The sequence below is a fragment of the Euleptes europaea genome, chromosome 11 (genome assembly GCF_029931775.1).
Source record: "Euleptes europaea isolate rEulEur1 chromosome 11, rEulEur1.hap1, whole genome shotgun sequence".
NCBI classification, from domain to species: Eukaryota; Metazoa; Chordata; class Lepidosauria; order Squamata; family Sphaerodactylidae; genus Euleptes; species Euleptes europaea.
Genome location: NC_079322.1, coordinates 14695491 through 14712897, shown reverse-complemented (window position 1 = coordinate 14712897; position 17407 = coordinate 14695491).

Genomic DNA, 17407 nt, shown 5'->3' with positions numbered 1-17407 from the left:
ATAGTCCATATATAACAGAAATTGTGACTGATGTCAAAGTTCATAGACGCCAATAAATAAATGGGTTTCCAGTAGTCGTTCCCATTTCGCTCTGGCGTCTTCAATAAAGGCAATCCTATGATACAAATTCATACTCGAAACATATGTTCTGGAACCAGGTGCGTAGCCTCTCGTTACTAGCGGATGTCTCGCTGAGTAACCCATTTATTTATTGGCATCTATGAACTTTGACATCAGTCACAATTTGTATTATATATGGACTATTGATATCATGATGTAATTCAGTTGTTTTGAATGTTCTTATCAACTGCCAATATGTGTTAATGTCTTGTGTCTATTTAATACACAAGTTTTTTGGCATAGTGTGCTTTATTTTTGCATTGTTAGCCATAAGTGCCACTTTGTTTGGGTTATCCACGTTTTGGGCACTAGAAAGTGATTTTGGTTGCTAACCTCCAGATGGTGGCTGGAGATCTCCTGCTATTACAACTGATCTCCAGGCAACAGAGATCAGTTCCTCTGGCGAAAATGGCTGCTTTGGAAGGTGGACTCTATGGCATTATGCCCCATTGAAGTCCCTCGCCTCCCCAAACCCTGCCCTCCTCAGGCTCCACCCCCCAAATCTCCAGGTATTTCCCAAACCAGAGCTGGCAACTCTACCCTTGTTCTTACCTCATCACATTACCATTTCTCCTCTACATCTTCCTCCCCCATCTCCTTCTCTTTCCCTCTCACTCCTGTCACCACTAGCGCTTCCTCTTCCCACTCTCCTCTGCCACCACTGCATCCTCCTCTCTCCCCCCTCTGGCCACTACCTTTCTCCCCCCATCCCTCCACCTTCTTTTTGGGCTGCCTCTACTACTGCCACCTTCTTCTGTCCTGCTACTGCATGTTGGTTGCACCATATTGGGGTTGCTAGGCAACCCCCGGACTGAAATGGCATGATCTCATTTATTTATTTTTCTTTTGCTTGCTATTCTGCATAAGCAGAGATATTGCTTGAACTGTTTGGGGAGATAACCTCCCCTTCCATCACTCCCTTTCCAGATTTTTCTGCAAACGGGGGGATCACACTGGTTTGTAGAAAAAGCCTTCTTATCTGTGCAATGCTCCACATTTTTTAATCTGCACTCTGGGGCCCTTTAGATGCCTTTGGGAACTTTTTTGCGTGATGTTTAATATTGTTAATTCTGGAGCTTCTAAGCAGTGTGTCGAGAGACAGGGGAGTCCTGGTACAAGATCATGTCACCTCACTGTTCCATTTCATTGGATTCGGTCCTAAGGGCCAAAGTACATCTGACCCTGGTATTCTGTGATTGGCAACAGCCCTCACTCTGGCCCAGATGTTTCGATGGAGATGCGTCTATGGATTCTTTTGCCATTCCAATGATCACTACTGCAATCTTTGAGGCTAGTCCTTCATGTACTATATACTTGAAAACTGACCAAAGGAAGGAACCATGTTCATGAATAGGAGGGGCCATGGCTGACTGCTTTGCATTAAGCAGGTCTCAGGTTCAGCCAACAGCATCTCCATGTAAAATGACAGGTAGTGGGAGGTGTAAAAGACCTCAGCCTGAGATCCTGGAGAGCCAATGCTAGTCCAGAGTCAACTGCCCCGACCTGGTTCAGTAACTTATTTTCACGTTTGAGTTACTCCTGATTTTCTTGGGAGCCACAAGCATTGGATTTGGTTTGGGCAGGGTGCATTTTTATAACTGAAGTCAGTTAATTTTCTTTCTTGAAGCAGTATGGGGCCAGAGCCAATGGAAAAAAACCATGTGGAAAAGAACCTGGATAAGATGAATGATAGGCGTCACTATAAGGCAGTTCCTTTTGTTCATGTACTCAGGAAGTAACAGGAATTTTGAAAAATATGAAATACAGTTGAGACACTGATCTTGGAGCATAATTGATGAATAAAATAATCTATTCCTCCTTTCTCTCTTGCGATAATTAACGATGATAACACTTCACATTTGTATGGGTTATTTTAGCATACTTATAATTTCAAGCAGAAAAGCAATTCTTACAGCAACCCTTTTAGAAAGGTCAATATAAATCTCTATGTTACAGAAGCAGAAACCCTGAAACTTAAAGACAGTGATTCCCTGATGCTGTCTAATAAATTCAAAATGCAACCGAAAGTTAAACTGCCTTTGTTTAAAAGTGTTAGTCTACATGTGAACATGTGGCTGAGGGTGGAGTTGGGCACCTGTGATACAACTTGTCTCACGTGTAACATGTGTTTTGGCCATTAAACTCCAGCTTTGCCTTTTGAAAGACAAAGGGGAAAAAGGCAATTTCACAGATCTCATTTTTTTTCTTGTAGGTAATTTCCACAATTGTGTGTGTGTGTGTGTGTGAACTGTGTGTTACTGGAATTTCTTACAATGGATGTAAACACAGGGAACAATCCTAAGCAAGCTGAGCTGTGACTCAGTGGAAGAGCCTCTGCTTTGCATGCAGAAGGTCCCACATTCAATCCCCAGCATCTCCAATTAAAAAGGACCAGGCAATAGGTGATGTGAAAGACCACTGCCTGAGACCCTAGAGAGCCGCTGCAGGTCTGAACAGACACTACTGACCTTGATGGACCAATGGTCTGATTCAGTATAAGGCAGTTTCATGTGTAGGGTTCCCATTTGCTAGTTAATGGCGGGAGAAGCAGGCCAGCTGAAAGGGGGGCGATCCACCCACACACATGGTGGTGTGCAGCAAAATAATGCCCCTTCTGGGTTCATCCAAGAAGTGACAGGGACGCTCTAGCATGCCCCTCAGAAAACTCTATAGAAACCATAGAGTTTTTGGAGGAATGTGCTAGAGCATCCTCATCATTTCTGGGGTAAACCCGGAAGGGACATTGTTGCACGCGTGTGCCGTGCATGCATAAGTCACTCTCCCCACCACTACAAGGAAGCTCCCACCGGTGGTAAGTGAGGACCTGGAAACCCTATTCATCTGTGAGGTCTACTCAGAGGCAAGTGTCATTTTATTCAGTGGGGCTTACTCCCAGGAAAGTTTTTTGAGGATTACACCTAAGTGCATGGAACCCTGAATCTTGGGGGCAGTTTGCTTTGGAGAAATAACAAAGAAAGATAGGCCATTTATGCAGGGCTGTTTCCCTTGAAGTCATCCCACCACCTGCTCCGGTGCTTCATTTTGATTATGCATGCTTTTCTCGACTGTCAGAGGTTGCATCGCTCTCCCCGCATGTTTTTGCGCATTTTGCCCATGTTTTCTGGATCCAGAAAACGTGTGTTTTCCAAAATGTGCAGAAGCACACGGGGAAAGCGAGGTAGGGTCGCCAACCTCCAGGAACTGCAAAAAACCCACTAAGGTAAGAATATCAGTATGCAACCACTGATTGATTTATATGCAATTTTACTACTCTTGAGGTACTATCTTAATTATACAATAAAAACCAGATAATCCTTTATACAAAATAATGAAACAGTGGGTGATGTAAACAATAGCAAGATGACTGTTTTACTATTTGCAAGACTATTGGACAACGTATACATGCACAAAGATTCCCCTACTCCTAGTGAGATCCTATGTTGTCAAAGTCCCATATAGTCCTGTGGACCAAACTTCCAATAGTGTTGTAATCCACTGTATTATTGTGTGATTTGCCAAGGGCAGATTTCTTCCAGCTGCGTGGATCTTACGCGCTGCAAAACACCAAGAAGATGCACTTGCCAAGGAGATGCACTTGCTTCTGTGATCAGCTGACCGTTGCTGGCCAATCAGATACACGCCTTTTTAGAAATACTGCTGCTAGAACCAGCTATGCATTTCTAAATACTTGGGCAAAAGCCCCTTTATGACAAGATTCCGGTTCTATCTTGTTTCGATGGCTTCTTCAGACTATATATTCCCATTTATCTACAATGGCAATAATATAGAATAATATATACATCCCCATTTACAATAGTAGAACAATAAAACTAATACAGAAATGTTGTCTACTTACCCGACCACAACCTTGCAGTTCATGATATTTGACTCTTAGGTCCATTAATTCACAAGCCCAAGGTATGACTATGATATAGGAGTTTGTTCATTACCAGGTGTTGTCAATGTGATCTCTCTTCAGTATGTGGAAAGTATCCATGGAAGGTATTCTTCAAAACGTAGAAAAATAGCTGCCATGGATACTTTCCACATTTTTTTGCACAACCTTCCTTCAGTACGCTCTAGTTTTTTTGAACCTCCAGGTACTAGCTGGAGATCTTCTGCTATTACAACTGATCTCCAGCCAATAGAGATCAGTTCCCCTGGAGAAAATGGCCGCTTTGGCAATTGGACTCTATGGCATTGAAGTTCCTCCCCTCCCAAACCCTGCCCTCCTCAGGCTCCGCCCCAAAACCTCCCACTGGTGGCGAAGAGGGACCTGGCAACCCTAGAGCGAGGCGACCGTTGATGGTTGGGAAAGGCATGCATAATCAAAACGAAGCACCAAAGCAGTTGGTGGGGGAGACTGCAGGGAAACAGCCCTGCATAAATGGCCATAGAGTTAAGCACCCTCTCCCTGCTGTTTCTTAACTCCAAACCACCCCTCTCCTGTGCTGCTTTGCAACAAAGAAGTTGCCACAGTATCATGTTAATTGTGAATTGCACTCTTTGGGTCAAAACGTAAATCCGGAGTGTTGGTGCCGGAAGCGTTTTCAGAAGTACCATTTAGAGGTTTTAACATTCCCAGGCAGGCCACAAAATACCATCCAAACAAAAATAATAGTGAAAACACTGAGCTACATCTGATGCATCAAACTTAATGGGCCTCTAGCTAATACAGTGAATGATGCTGTCACGGTAACATAATGTGACAAGATTGGGATTAATCTTCTGCAGCCAAAATGAGAGAGGAGTGCAGTCCACCCCTACCCCCACGCCTTTGACTCGAGGCAGTTATGTGGGCACACATGATTAATTTGGCCACATCCCTTTTTGTAAATGATCCGGCTGAACACCTTAATCTCAGAAGAGAGGCAGTAAAAATAAGATGGGGTCGAAAGCTGGCAAGAACTTGAATTTATTCACAGGCCAAGGGAATGCACAGGCTCTGCAGCAGCCAGATGCAAGGCAGCCCACAAGGGTCTCGCTGGAATTTGCCTGTGAGGGTTGCCACTTTTTCACCCAGTCTTGGTAGCTGTCACATCAACCGTGCAGCTTGATGTTACAGTTGTTAGCAGATGATAATGTCAATTTCCATTCTGTGAAAACTTTCTGATAGTTTTTGCAGACCAAATAACTGCTAGGTAGGGTTGCCAGGTCCCTCTTTGCAACCGGCGGGAGGTTTTTGGGGTGGAGCCTGAGGAGGGCAGGGTTTGGGGAGAGGAGGGACTTCAATGCCATATAGTCCAATGGCCAAAGCAGCCATTTTCTCCAGGTGAACTGATCTCTGTCGGCTGCAGATCAGTTGTAACAGCAGGAGATCTCCAGTTAGTACCTGGAGGTTGGCAACCCTATGCTAAGGACATGGATCCGTACCTTTTTGACTGGGCCTGCCAGTGCCGGCAACCCACATGGATTTATAAATCTACATGTCTACTTGGAACCTGTGAACATCTTTTCCTTCCTGCACCTCCTGCTTAGCCGGTGCACATTGCTGCATCTCAATAATGAGCATTTGCTGCTGTAATTCAGTCTTTATATAAGAGGAGGTAAATCTCCCGAGGTGTGAGAATCCATTAGGCTAAATCTAATGGACAAAGTCTTTCTGAAAAGTCTGTCAAATATTGTGATGGGTGCTGATTCTTCCATTTCCCCATATGCAAAAATACAAGAACTCTCTGAACAACGACAGCTAACAGGAAACTGCAACTTCATCTTCTTAGTCTCTTCAGTCCCTCTCCCCCAGCTGGGATTTGGTTTTTGACTGGAGCTTCTAGACATGAAATAATACAATTTGAACATTGTGTTCCCTTTCTCAGATTAACCTTGTAAACTCTTGTTATGCACAATCATGCCTTGGTACCAAGAAAGCTGTCTTGTTCTAAAGATTAAATCAAGCATAAGAAGAGTTTAATTTACGATGAAGGGTTCTGCCATGAGAAAGCAGCAGCTCCTAGTGAGAGGAGAATTAAAATAGATGGGATATATATCTGTAGAAGCCCTTTAATTCCACACTGGAAATGACTGGACAAGTCTTGTCTTAAGGAGACTAGAAATCAGGTTGTGAGTTGAATGAATCCCAGACTAGCCTGATCTCGTCAGATCTTGGAAGCTAAGCAGGGTCAGCTCTGGTTAATACTTGGATGGGAGACCACCAGGGAAGTCCAGAGTCCCTACGCAGAGAGGCAGGCAATGCTCACCGACCTCTGAATATCTCTTGCCGTGAAAATTCTTTGGGGTCACCATAAGTTGGCTGCAACTTGATGGCAGAATAAATAAATACATCCAATTTGGTGATCCTATTGTGTAACAGAAGGGCAGAGAACAGACATGCATAAAAGTCCTTAGTTAAAGTGGGGTGGGGGGAGAAAGATAGAGGGGAAGAGAAATTGGCTTCATCGAGCCTCCTAAAGCTACCCTCCTCCCAACATTTGATCGGAGGACTTTTGCCTGCCCCCACCGGGCCATGGCAAGCCTACCCATATACATACCCTCACCAAATATGGAAGGGTGCTAGGGTTGCCAAACTCCAGGTGGAGCCTGGAAACCTCTAGGAATTTCAACTGATCTCCATATGATAGAGATCAGTTCCCCTGGAGAAAATGGCAACTTCAGAGGGTTGAGTCTATGGCATTATACCCTGCTGAAGTCCCCCCCCCAACCCAAATCCCCCCCTCCAAAGGTTGCATCTCCAAATCTCCAGGAATCTCCCAGCCAGGAGTTGGCAAATCAAAGTAGGTTTTCCTGACTTTTCTACCAAAGATGTTGTCTAGCAAGACAGAAATCCAACGTGGAAAGTAAGGTTGCCAGGTCCCCCCGTCCTCCGGTGAGATATTTTTGGGGCAGGGCTGGGATTATGATCTCTTGTTTGTGGCGTGATTATGTTACTTCAGGATTTTCCCTGGAAGCAACTGCATCGTGATGGGACACTTTAGCATTCAAACCTTCAAAATGCTAGTGTTTTTTTTTTTGGGGGGGGGGTGTTGCATTAGGGTTGCCAGGTCCCTCTTCACCACCGGCAGGAGGTTTTGGGGGCTGAGCCTGAGGAGGGTGGTGCCTGGGAATAGGAGGCACTTCAATGCCATAGAGTCCAATTGCCAAAGTGGCCATTTTCTCCAGGTGAACTGATCTCTATCGGCTGGAGATCAGTTGTAATAGCAGGAGATCTCCAGCTAGAACCTGGAGGTTGGCAAACCTATAAAGCATCCGTTGTGATGTGGCACGTCCGGGGGTAAACCTAGAAGTGATAAAATCATGTTGTGCATGGCTGCCCATGCATGTGCATTCCCTGCTCCAAGTAGGGTTGCCATCTGCCAGGTAGTAGCAGGACATCTGCTAATTCAACTCATCTCCAGCCGATAGAGATCAGATCACCTGGAGAAAAATGGCCACTTTGGCAATTGAACTTTATGGCACTCCCCTCCCCAAACCCCACCCTCCTCAGGCTCTGCCCCCAAAATCTCCCGCCGGTTGCAAAGAGGGACCTGGAAACCCTAGCTCCAAGCCAGCAGATGGATTAATCCAAGCAAACTGGCAACCCTAATAGGAACCTTTCCCCAACGTTACTTTTTTCCTTTGAATTGTGCATTTCCCCACCTAAACTGCATCCCTCTTGAGTTTCGAAATCAATTTGCCCTCCTGGGCACGGCCTGGTGTTTGAGAAACAGCCACACGGGGAGCGTAGAGCTAATTGTATCCGTTTCTGGCCGGTGACCTTTGTTAAGTAAGCTGTGTTGATCTTTATAAGTGTAATTGGAATGATTGTGAAGGGTTCTTTTTGTTTGTTTCTGCTGATAAACGGATGTTTGAAAAGCGGATGCGTGCCTAACGCCAAAATTGGCCCTCATTAAAAATAATACATTAGGCCTTTTGTCTGCTTTGAAGGGCTTGCTTTTTGCCAGAGTTTTCAAAAAGATGACAATAGGATTTTAATTGCCTTTCCCCCCCTGCAGGGGAGAGTTTTTAGATACAAGCAGAACACAACGGAAAGATAATAACCATGCCTGTAGTGGTATTTGGATGATTAAAGGGAAGCATGAAATAATTAGGCCCTACTCTTCACTCGTACATCATGCGCAGAAAGCCAATGAGCATCTTAGTATTGTAGTCTGCCCAGAGCTAGAATGTAAGAATCCTCATTAGCTGCGGTGTCAACACAGTGCAGTTTCAAACCCAGCATTGAAGGTACCAATCCTCCTTAAATGGCGGAAGCACAGTTTTGAGATTAGACCTTTACAGCTACATTTTTTCATGGCTTCCTCTTAAAAATACATTGTCTCGTTGATTTACAACTGGGGTGGTCAATAGTTTTAGGGATACCTTGCTTCTGGCAAGGAAGACAATCATTTATTGTTTTGAGAATGAAAATAAGAGGCTAATATTAAAGGTATACATAAAAATGATAATTGGAATGTATTGTTTAAAATAATGAAATGCCAGGGTGAATTTCCCTGTGTTGCTCAGATGAAGTTTATTCACCCTAAACCTTATTTGTTTTATAATGTCATCCTGTATGGATAATTGCCTATGGCTAGCAAAATGTGTGTTGCTAGGACAGGTTGGGGAGGGAAGGCAATGCGTGGGGAAGAGAGGCAGAAGGTCCCAGGTTCAATCCCTGGCATCTCCAGTTAGGAACCAGGCAAGTAGGTGATGTGAAAGACCTCTGCCTGAGACCCTGGAGATCCGCTGCCAGTCTGAGTAGACAATACTGACTTTGATGGACCCAAGGGTCTGATTCAGTATAAGGCAGCTTCATGTGTTCATGTGTGTGCAATTGCCACTTGGAGGAGCCCAGTGAATTGGTGGGCAATTGTCCACCAACTCCAGCAACCTGGCAACACTAACTCTTGGGGAGGGGAGGGACCTCAGCAGGGTATAAGGGCATTGAGTCCACCCTCCAAAGCAGCCATTTGCTCCAGGGGAACTGAGCTCCATAATCTGGAGATCAATTGCAATTCCCAGAGATTTCCGAGCCACACCTGGACTTGGCAACTTTATAAAAACAAAGCCAGGGGCCTGTCTATTTAGTAATGTAGACCGCTAATGGTACAGGCTTAATTTAGAGGGAGATAAAAGAGGGAAAGAGAAGATGCAGAACATATTTATGTGTTTTTATGCTTGTGGATTTTTATGTCCTTTTATGCTGCTTGGTTTTATTGGCTGGTTTGTAATGGTTGTTAATTTTAATATGTTTTGTGATTTATGTGATTTATATGATGTTGTGAGCTGCCTCGGGTGGTCTCTGAAGAAGTTGCATATACGTGTTTTAAATAAATAAGATGTAACATCATGATAGCCTGAAAAAACGTCTCATTGGACAACAAAAAAAGAACGCTAGGAAAACATTGAGATGGCCACGACTTTTAGCCCATTACAAATACAAACCAATTGTCACCAATAGTTATTTAAGCGTATGTGTTTAAAGCATTGCCCTGATCTGGATAGCCCAGGCTAGCCCATGATCTCAGAAGCTAAGCAGAGTTGGCACCCAGGGTCACTAAGCATGGAGGATAGGGCTATCCATGGTTACTAGTCAAAATGAATACTAGTCCTGATGCAGATTTGGCTGTGGGTTTCCTGGTCCTGAGTGTTTGAAATCATGTGTCTGAAGTCTGAATGTTTTTAAATAGCCAGTCTGTTGCAATCTGTTTTAATTTTGTCAATTGGATTGTTATTTATGTCTTTGCAAATTGGCGCTTTTATTGTTTGACACCTTGAGTCCAAGGAGATAAGATGGATTTGAAATGCTTTTATTTTTATTTTATTTTTTGCTGTTGAGTCACAGCTGTTTTATAGTGACCCTGCCTCTGCTTAAGAACATAAGAAAAGCCATTCTGCATCAGACCAAGGCCCATCAAGTCCAGCAGTCTGTTCCCACAGTGGCCAACAGGTGCCTCTAGGAAGCCCACAAACAAGACGACTGCAGGAGCATTGTCCTGCCAGTGTACCAAAGCACCTAATATATTTGGCATGCTCATCTGATCGTGGAGAGAATAGGCATGCATCATGACTAGCATTCATTTTGACTAGTAGCCATGAATAGCCCTCTCCTCCATGAACATATCTACTGCTCTCTTAAAGCCTTCCAAGCTGGCAGCCATCACCACATCCTGGGGCAGGATTACACTTGAGTAGAGCAAATAGCAGCTCCTGGGGAGTTTCTCAAAAGGGAGCAAATAGCAGCTTACTGTGGCCATCTCAGGTCACAAAAACAGTGCTTTGGGAAGGCTAGGGTTACCAACCTCGAACTGATCTCCAGACTACAGAGATCAGTTCCCCAGGAGAAAATGGCAGCTTTGGAAGGTGGACTCTATGCCATTATACCCTGCTGAGCTCCCTCCCCTCCCCAAACCCTGCCTTCCTGAGGCTCCACCGCCAAATATGATCAAACTGCCAAACAAAGCTAATGCGATCTTGGGAAGCATCAACAGAGGCATAACACCCAAATTGCAAGATGTCATAGTCCTGGTATACACTGCATTGGTCAGGTGACACATGGAGTATTGTGTGCAGTTCTGGAGGCCTCACTTCAAAAAGGATGTGGACAGAATGGAGCGGGTGCAGAGGAGAGTGACGAGGATGATCAGGGGCCTGGAGACCAAGCCCTATGAGGAAAGGCTGAGGGAGTTGGGAATGTGTAGTCTGGAGAAGAGGAGGTTGAGGAGGGACATGATTGCTCTCTGTATGTATTTGAAGGACTGTCACTTAGAGGAGGGCAGGGAGCTGTTCTTGTTGGCAGCAGAGGCTAGGACTCGCAATTATGAGTTTAAATTGCGGGAGGAAAGGTACCGGCTGGATATTAGGAAAAGGTTTTTTACAGTAACAGTTGTTGAACAGTGGAATCATCTACTTAGGGAGGTGGTGAGCTCCCCCTCACTGGCAATCTTTAAGCAGAGGCTGGACAAGTACTTGTCAGGGATGCTCTAGATCCTGCATTAAGCCGGGGTTGGACTAATGGCCTGTATGGCCCCTCCCAACTCTATGATTCCATGATAAAGTGGCAACCTTAGGGAAGGCTGAAGACTCTTTATCACATGCCCCATGGCCACAATCAGAATAGGCCTCTCCCTGTGCATGGCAGGCATGGAACTCCCAGCACACATGTGATTCAGAGTCCTCATGATCACAAAAAGGACTTCGTATTGTGTGAATCGGCCATTTATTGAAAAGGAGGATACTGGCCAAAGACACAGTTTGGCAGGTGATGGTTTATTATTAAAGGATGAGAGATTGGTGGGAGGCTGCCCAGAACGTGTCTTGAATACTTACAACATTAAAGATACATCATGCTCTTTAATTGCCTTGGGGTGACTCTATGAAACCATGTGACTAATGTTCCCTAATGGTTATGGATACATATGGTTACAGTGAAGATGGCAGTCTTCTTCCCATTCTTTCCCCCCAGCATGGTGTAGTGGTTAAGAGTGGTGGTTTGGAGCAGTGGACTCTGATCTGGAGAACCAGGTTTGATTCCCCACTCCTACACATGAAACCACCTGGGTGACCTTGGGCAGGTTACAGCTCTGTTAGAGCTCTCTCAGCCCCACCTATCTCACAAGATGTCTGTTGAGGGGAAGGGAAGGCGATTGTAAGCCGGTTTTATTCTCCCTTAAGTGGTTGAGAAAGTTGGCATGTAAAAACCTCCTCCTCCTTCTTCAGATAACTTAATAAGTAAAGCCACTGAGGTGCCCCTTCATTTACGTAGGGTCCAATGGAGCAATGAAGGCAAAGGAGGCTGGTGTGAGCTTTACGGCTTGCTTTATTGGCCAAGAAGTCATAACCGGGTGATCCAGGACACAGACAATGAGCTCTGCAATCCTATCACACACAGGGAGGGGCAATGCAAGAGGTTTTATAGACATTTGACATTCCAATAACATTCGATGTTAGCTTGTCAATGCGACATCATTAGTTTCTACAGCGTGTGCGGGAGCTTTGCTACAGTACTGAATAGAACTCTATTGTTCCCTTGCAGGGAGAAACGAAACTTAAAGGAGGGGAGGGATGGGGGGGAAGGAAGGCTGTCGGAGCCTTCCGTTATCAGACATTGGGATATGTGTGCATGCTTGGAAAGGAGGGGCCATTGGGAAGCTGCTTCTTTGGGTTCTGCTTGTAAGGAGCTCATGTGTGTATATATTATACCTGTGACGCAGGTATGGTTACCCAGGCACAACCCCACAGAGGAACAGAAGGAGTGGGTGGAAGTCTTCTTAGCAAGTGCTTCTTTTTCGCTATCTCCTGATGTGAAGTGACAGAGAAGAGGTGGCAGGACTCTGCAGTCTCAGCAACGCCACTGAATTTTTATATTCTTTGGCTGTGTTTATGCTGTCAAGCATAACAGCCCCAAAACAAGATGTTGGAATTTAAAGATCCCTTAAACCAAGTTCATCGGTACTCCAGGACAGCTAGTTAACAAAGACAGGACAGAGTCCTCTGTATTCTTCCTATGTTTTCTGTTTACCCAGAATGATAATCTCATGGACATCTTCACCCTGGCTGCATCTTTATGTTCCTACCAGGCTTGCCATCCTCCAGGTAAAGCCCAGAGTTCTCATGGAATTACAACTGATCTCTAGTTCTCCTGGAGACAGGGTTACCAGCTCCAGGTTGGGAAATACCTGGAGATTTGGGGGTGGAGTCTGAGGAGGGCGGGGTTTGGAGAGGGGAGGGACTTCAATGCCATAGAGTCCAATTGCCAAAGTGGCCATTTTCTCCAGTTGTAATAGCAGGAGATCTCCAGCCACCACTCGGAGGTTGGCAACCCTACCTGGAGAAAATAATTTGGTGGGCGGACTGTATGGTATTACATGCCTGTGGAGCCCCCCCCCAACTCCACCCTCCTCAGTCACTGCCCCCAAATCTCCAGGAATTACCCAAGCTGGAGTGGGCAACCTTGTGCCTCCTCTCTGATCTCCATGAGAGCAATATGTACTTTCAGAATCTCTCTCCATAAGGTTACCTGGCCTGGCAACCAGTAGGAGATGGGGGGACGGGGACATTGGGGCCACCTGTCAGTCATGTCAGTCCTCTCTAGGAACCACCAGAAGCCCTGTAGCTTTACCATAGAGTTTCTAGTGATTCCTAGAGAGGCATGATGTCACTTCTGGGTTTTCCCTTCAGAAGTGACATCACAAAGTTGCACTGGCCGCCATTTTTAATTTTTCTCCTGCTGCCGCTCTGAACTGGGGGTGTGGAATTCTCTGCCTCCATGGGGAGAAAGGCGACATTAATCCTATAGTTAGCTTGCTAGCTAGAATACTTATCTCCTTTCCTATTTAAGCATGGATTTCTCTCCTTTCCTATTTAAGTATGAATTTCTCTAACACTAAAGAGTATCTATTTCTTTTCTAAAGCCTCATGAGGGCTTTATTCTAAAGGCATCCTCCCCCTCCTTCTAGCATGCTGCCAGCTCATGCTAACACATGCTCAACCGCTAAAGTTGTTTTCTTTTTACATGTTTAAGGAACAGTTTGGAGGTGGAAACTGTACTATAGAAATAGGTGTATGGAGGGAATAACAATTAATACTGAGACTGTTGAATTTTCTTGGGGCTTCCATAGAAACATTGTTCCTCGAGATCACTCGGTAATGTTTTTTTGCCCCACTGCGGTTTGGTTCTGTTGGCGGTCTCCTAATGCAAAAGGCAGCCCAGACTCCTCTGTGAGCACATGATGCTCAATAGCTGGAAACCATGTATAATTCAATGCCTTTCCAACCATCAAATAGTAATTGGTTTTGATCCCAAGTAAAAATAATCTAATCACCCCGTAACTGTAGTTAGTGTTCTGAGGAAAATGCGGAGAGCTTTCTGTAAAATAAAGCTCTAATTTTAGTTGCTTCGTTATTGCCACTAGTGTGAATCTTATTCTGCGGGAAGTTTTCCATTAAAAAGCCTAGGGGTGGAAAGCCTGCCACGGTAGAAAAGAAGATGGCACATTTAGTACCAACAAACAAACAAACAAACAAACAAATATCTAAATTCTTTTCCAGTAATATAATAGTAACTGAAATCTTGATCTTTGAAAATGAAAGTTTAATAAGCAGGTTTAAAAATTATTATTATAAGGTGTCAGATCCCAACAATTTTCAATACAGTGTGCTCTTCATAGAGGGATATTAATTCATTTTTAAAAAAACATTTATCCAACACAAGACGGCAGCCCCCACCTCCATCCCATGTGAGGTAGCAGCCTTTTGAGCTGGGGTGTCAAATTCAATTGTTACAAGGGCTGGATATGACATAAATGCCACTTGGTTGGGCTGGGCCAGGCCTCGACAGCTCAGATTAAGAATGGAAGAAGGCTGCCTCGGTTGGCTTGTGGGCCAAATAAGAGCTCTCAAGGGGCGGATCCGGCCCACAGGCCTTATGTTTGACACCTAGGGTTACCACCTCCCTCTTTGCCACTGATGGGAGGTTTTTGGGGTGGAGCCTGAGGAGGGTGGGGTTTGAGGAGGGGAGGGGCTTCAATGCCATAGAGTCAAATGGCTGAAGTGGCCATTTTCTCCAGGTGAACTGATCTCTATTGGCTGGAGATCAGTTGTAATAACAGGAGCTATCCAGCTGGTACCTGGAGGTTGGCAACCCTATCGATACCCTTGCTCTTAAGCCTGCACTTCTTTCTCCTTCCCCATTATAGGGGTGAGGCCCCTTTGTAGGGCTGTTTGGCTCTCCCAGTCTGCCTCTGCAAACCCTGCACTCTGTTCTGAAGCCTGGGAATTGTAATGAACGAGTATTCATGCTGCAGATAATTCAAAATAAGATCCGCCATTCTGTAATCATACAGGGAACATAGGTTTTCTTGCTGGGAGTTTCCCACAAGAAAATGCACATGGCCCCGATTCTGATCAGGCTCATGGTGTGCTAGCCCCACAATTTTCCAGACCTGAAACAGCCCTGGGGAGCCACCATTTGCTCCATTGGAGCCTCCAGATCTACTGATAGATCAAGCATAGGTTTACCCAACAGGGAAAATAGCACCCTCCTAGAGGGTTTCATGTGGGGGAAACTCCTAGAGGGTTTCATGTGGGGGAAACAGCCCAGCAAGGAAGGCTGAGGCCCCTTTTCCCTGATCACCACAGTCCTGATCCAAATTGCCCCCCCCTCACTCTTGGGAATTTAGTTCCCAATGAGGAATTCACTGTGCACACACTACACATGGACTGTGACATGTGTAGTTTGGTTCCCTAGTCTGTACTTTTGAGGCTGCTTTCACTGGGAAAAGAGAGAGAACAGCCACAACAAAATACATGCAGCTCTACGTGCTGTATAGTTTGGTTCAAGGTTGCTAGTCACAGCTGTTTATGAGGGTCACCCAGATACCACTGAAAAGTGGCACTATATATATTTTAAAAACTGGCATTCTTCTCTTTTGAGGGGGAGTGTTGTGAACTGGTTCACAAACAGGCAGGCACCAGTGGTTGTTTCCTTCATAGGAAATCTCCAAGGCAGACCTTGAGGCTTAGAAACTTCCCACAAGAAAACAGGCCAAGAGTAACAATGATCCCTGACCCCAAGATGTCAAGACTCTCTAAGAAAACATGCCCTTGAAGTTCGTACAGCAGTATTTATACAGCTGTTTCATGCCCCTTCACATCAGCTTTAGCTAAGATGTTCAGCCTCACTGAAGAGTATTCCCGATGGAGAGCCAGTGAGATGGTTGAGGATGATTGAAGCCAGAGGACAACTGAACACATTCTCTGCTTGTTCCACCTGAAATATATTGTGTTTTAACAGAAACACCACTCATGTTCAATATGTTTGATGAAATGGCAACAGACCGTGTAGCGGTGCTGGCACATATAGCTAAAAGAATATATAAGATTGGCTAAGGTATTGTAATTATGCCAATAAAGGTATGTGTATGCAAATATATAAGGTATTTGCAAGTTATGCTGATTAAAGTTAAAATCCTCTGCCAGAGACATTCTGCCAGAAAACCCCATGCTTTAACTCCATTGCTAGTGAGAGTAAGATGCTGTTAGGAGCTCTGCCAATATGGCCTTCACTAACCAAAACATAAGATTAGAATAAAATATTCTCGTCCCTTTGAATCTTGGAATACTGCCCAATGGTGGGGGGTAATTTAACTCCATTGGATCCTTTTCAAGGATGGTTTAAATGGCCTTTCTAAAGCCTTTTCCACACCTTACTTGGCACACCTTACTAGCTCTGGGTCATAGACCTTCAAAGGTGTGAAAACAGGTGGAAGGGATTAAGACGTGTTTTGAGAACAAATGAAAAGTCCTTGAGAAAGGTGTCATAGGTCTAACCACAGAACTATATTTCTTAGGCAAGAGTATAAAAGGAGCCTGAAATTGTTAAGAATTTAGAGGTCTAGTCGAGATCTCTCGGGCGGTGGTGGTAACGTATGAACATGCATTTGATATGAGTTATCATCTGTATACTTTGTGCAAATTTCTGAAATACTCTGTTGTGTGACTCTGCCTAAACTTTTATGTTATTTTTCTGTCTTATGCATTGAACCTGACTTTAATATCTTGGAATAAACAATAAAAAGAATGTTTAAGATTCAATCTGTTGCCTCTTTACCTTAGTGACTATTTCTACCAAGGAATCATACTTGTCAATCAGGTATACATCCTATAGATCTAGTCATCAGATAACGGTAATAGAGCCCAGTACAACCGGTCCTGTTGACAACGAGGTTTACATACTGTGTTTACACAATGAGGTTGTACACATTGGGGATAGCGCCGGGCCATGGTTAGAGTACACTGTTCTTTTCCTTTTTATCCTCATAACAACTGAAATTGGTGGGTGACAGATTACAAAAATTGGGTCTTTGTCTTGACACTTTCAACCAAATGGATTTACACTCTGCACGCAAGCAAATTAATCTTAGCATCCTTATATTCGATAAATGGAGCACATGCTGTAGAGCGCAAAGAGTATGCTCTTTATATTATTCAGGTTTCCCAATTTCGACGACCCTACCAGCATACTGTAAGTCTCTAACTGTAGCCACATATAGATTTTTATTTTCAAAAGCTAGAATGAATGCCTTGCTTTTAGGGGAACTAACAGGCAGATTCAAAGGGATCCCCTTTTCCAAACGGCTTTGCGACTGCCAATCAGAGGAGCCAGATACCACCGGGCATTTCTTTATCAAATGTAAAAAGTATAATGTGGACCGAGAAAAATGGATTACTAAATACATTCAGAAATTTTTAACTGTACAATTTTGTATATCTACAATTTTAATGACATTTTATGAAAGCTGTAAATGTAATTCCTATATTTGAGCTTGTATGTTGTATAATGTATATTTCA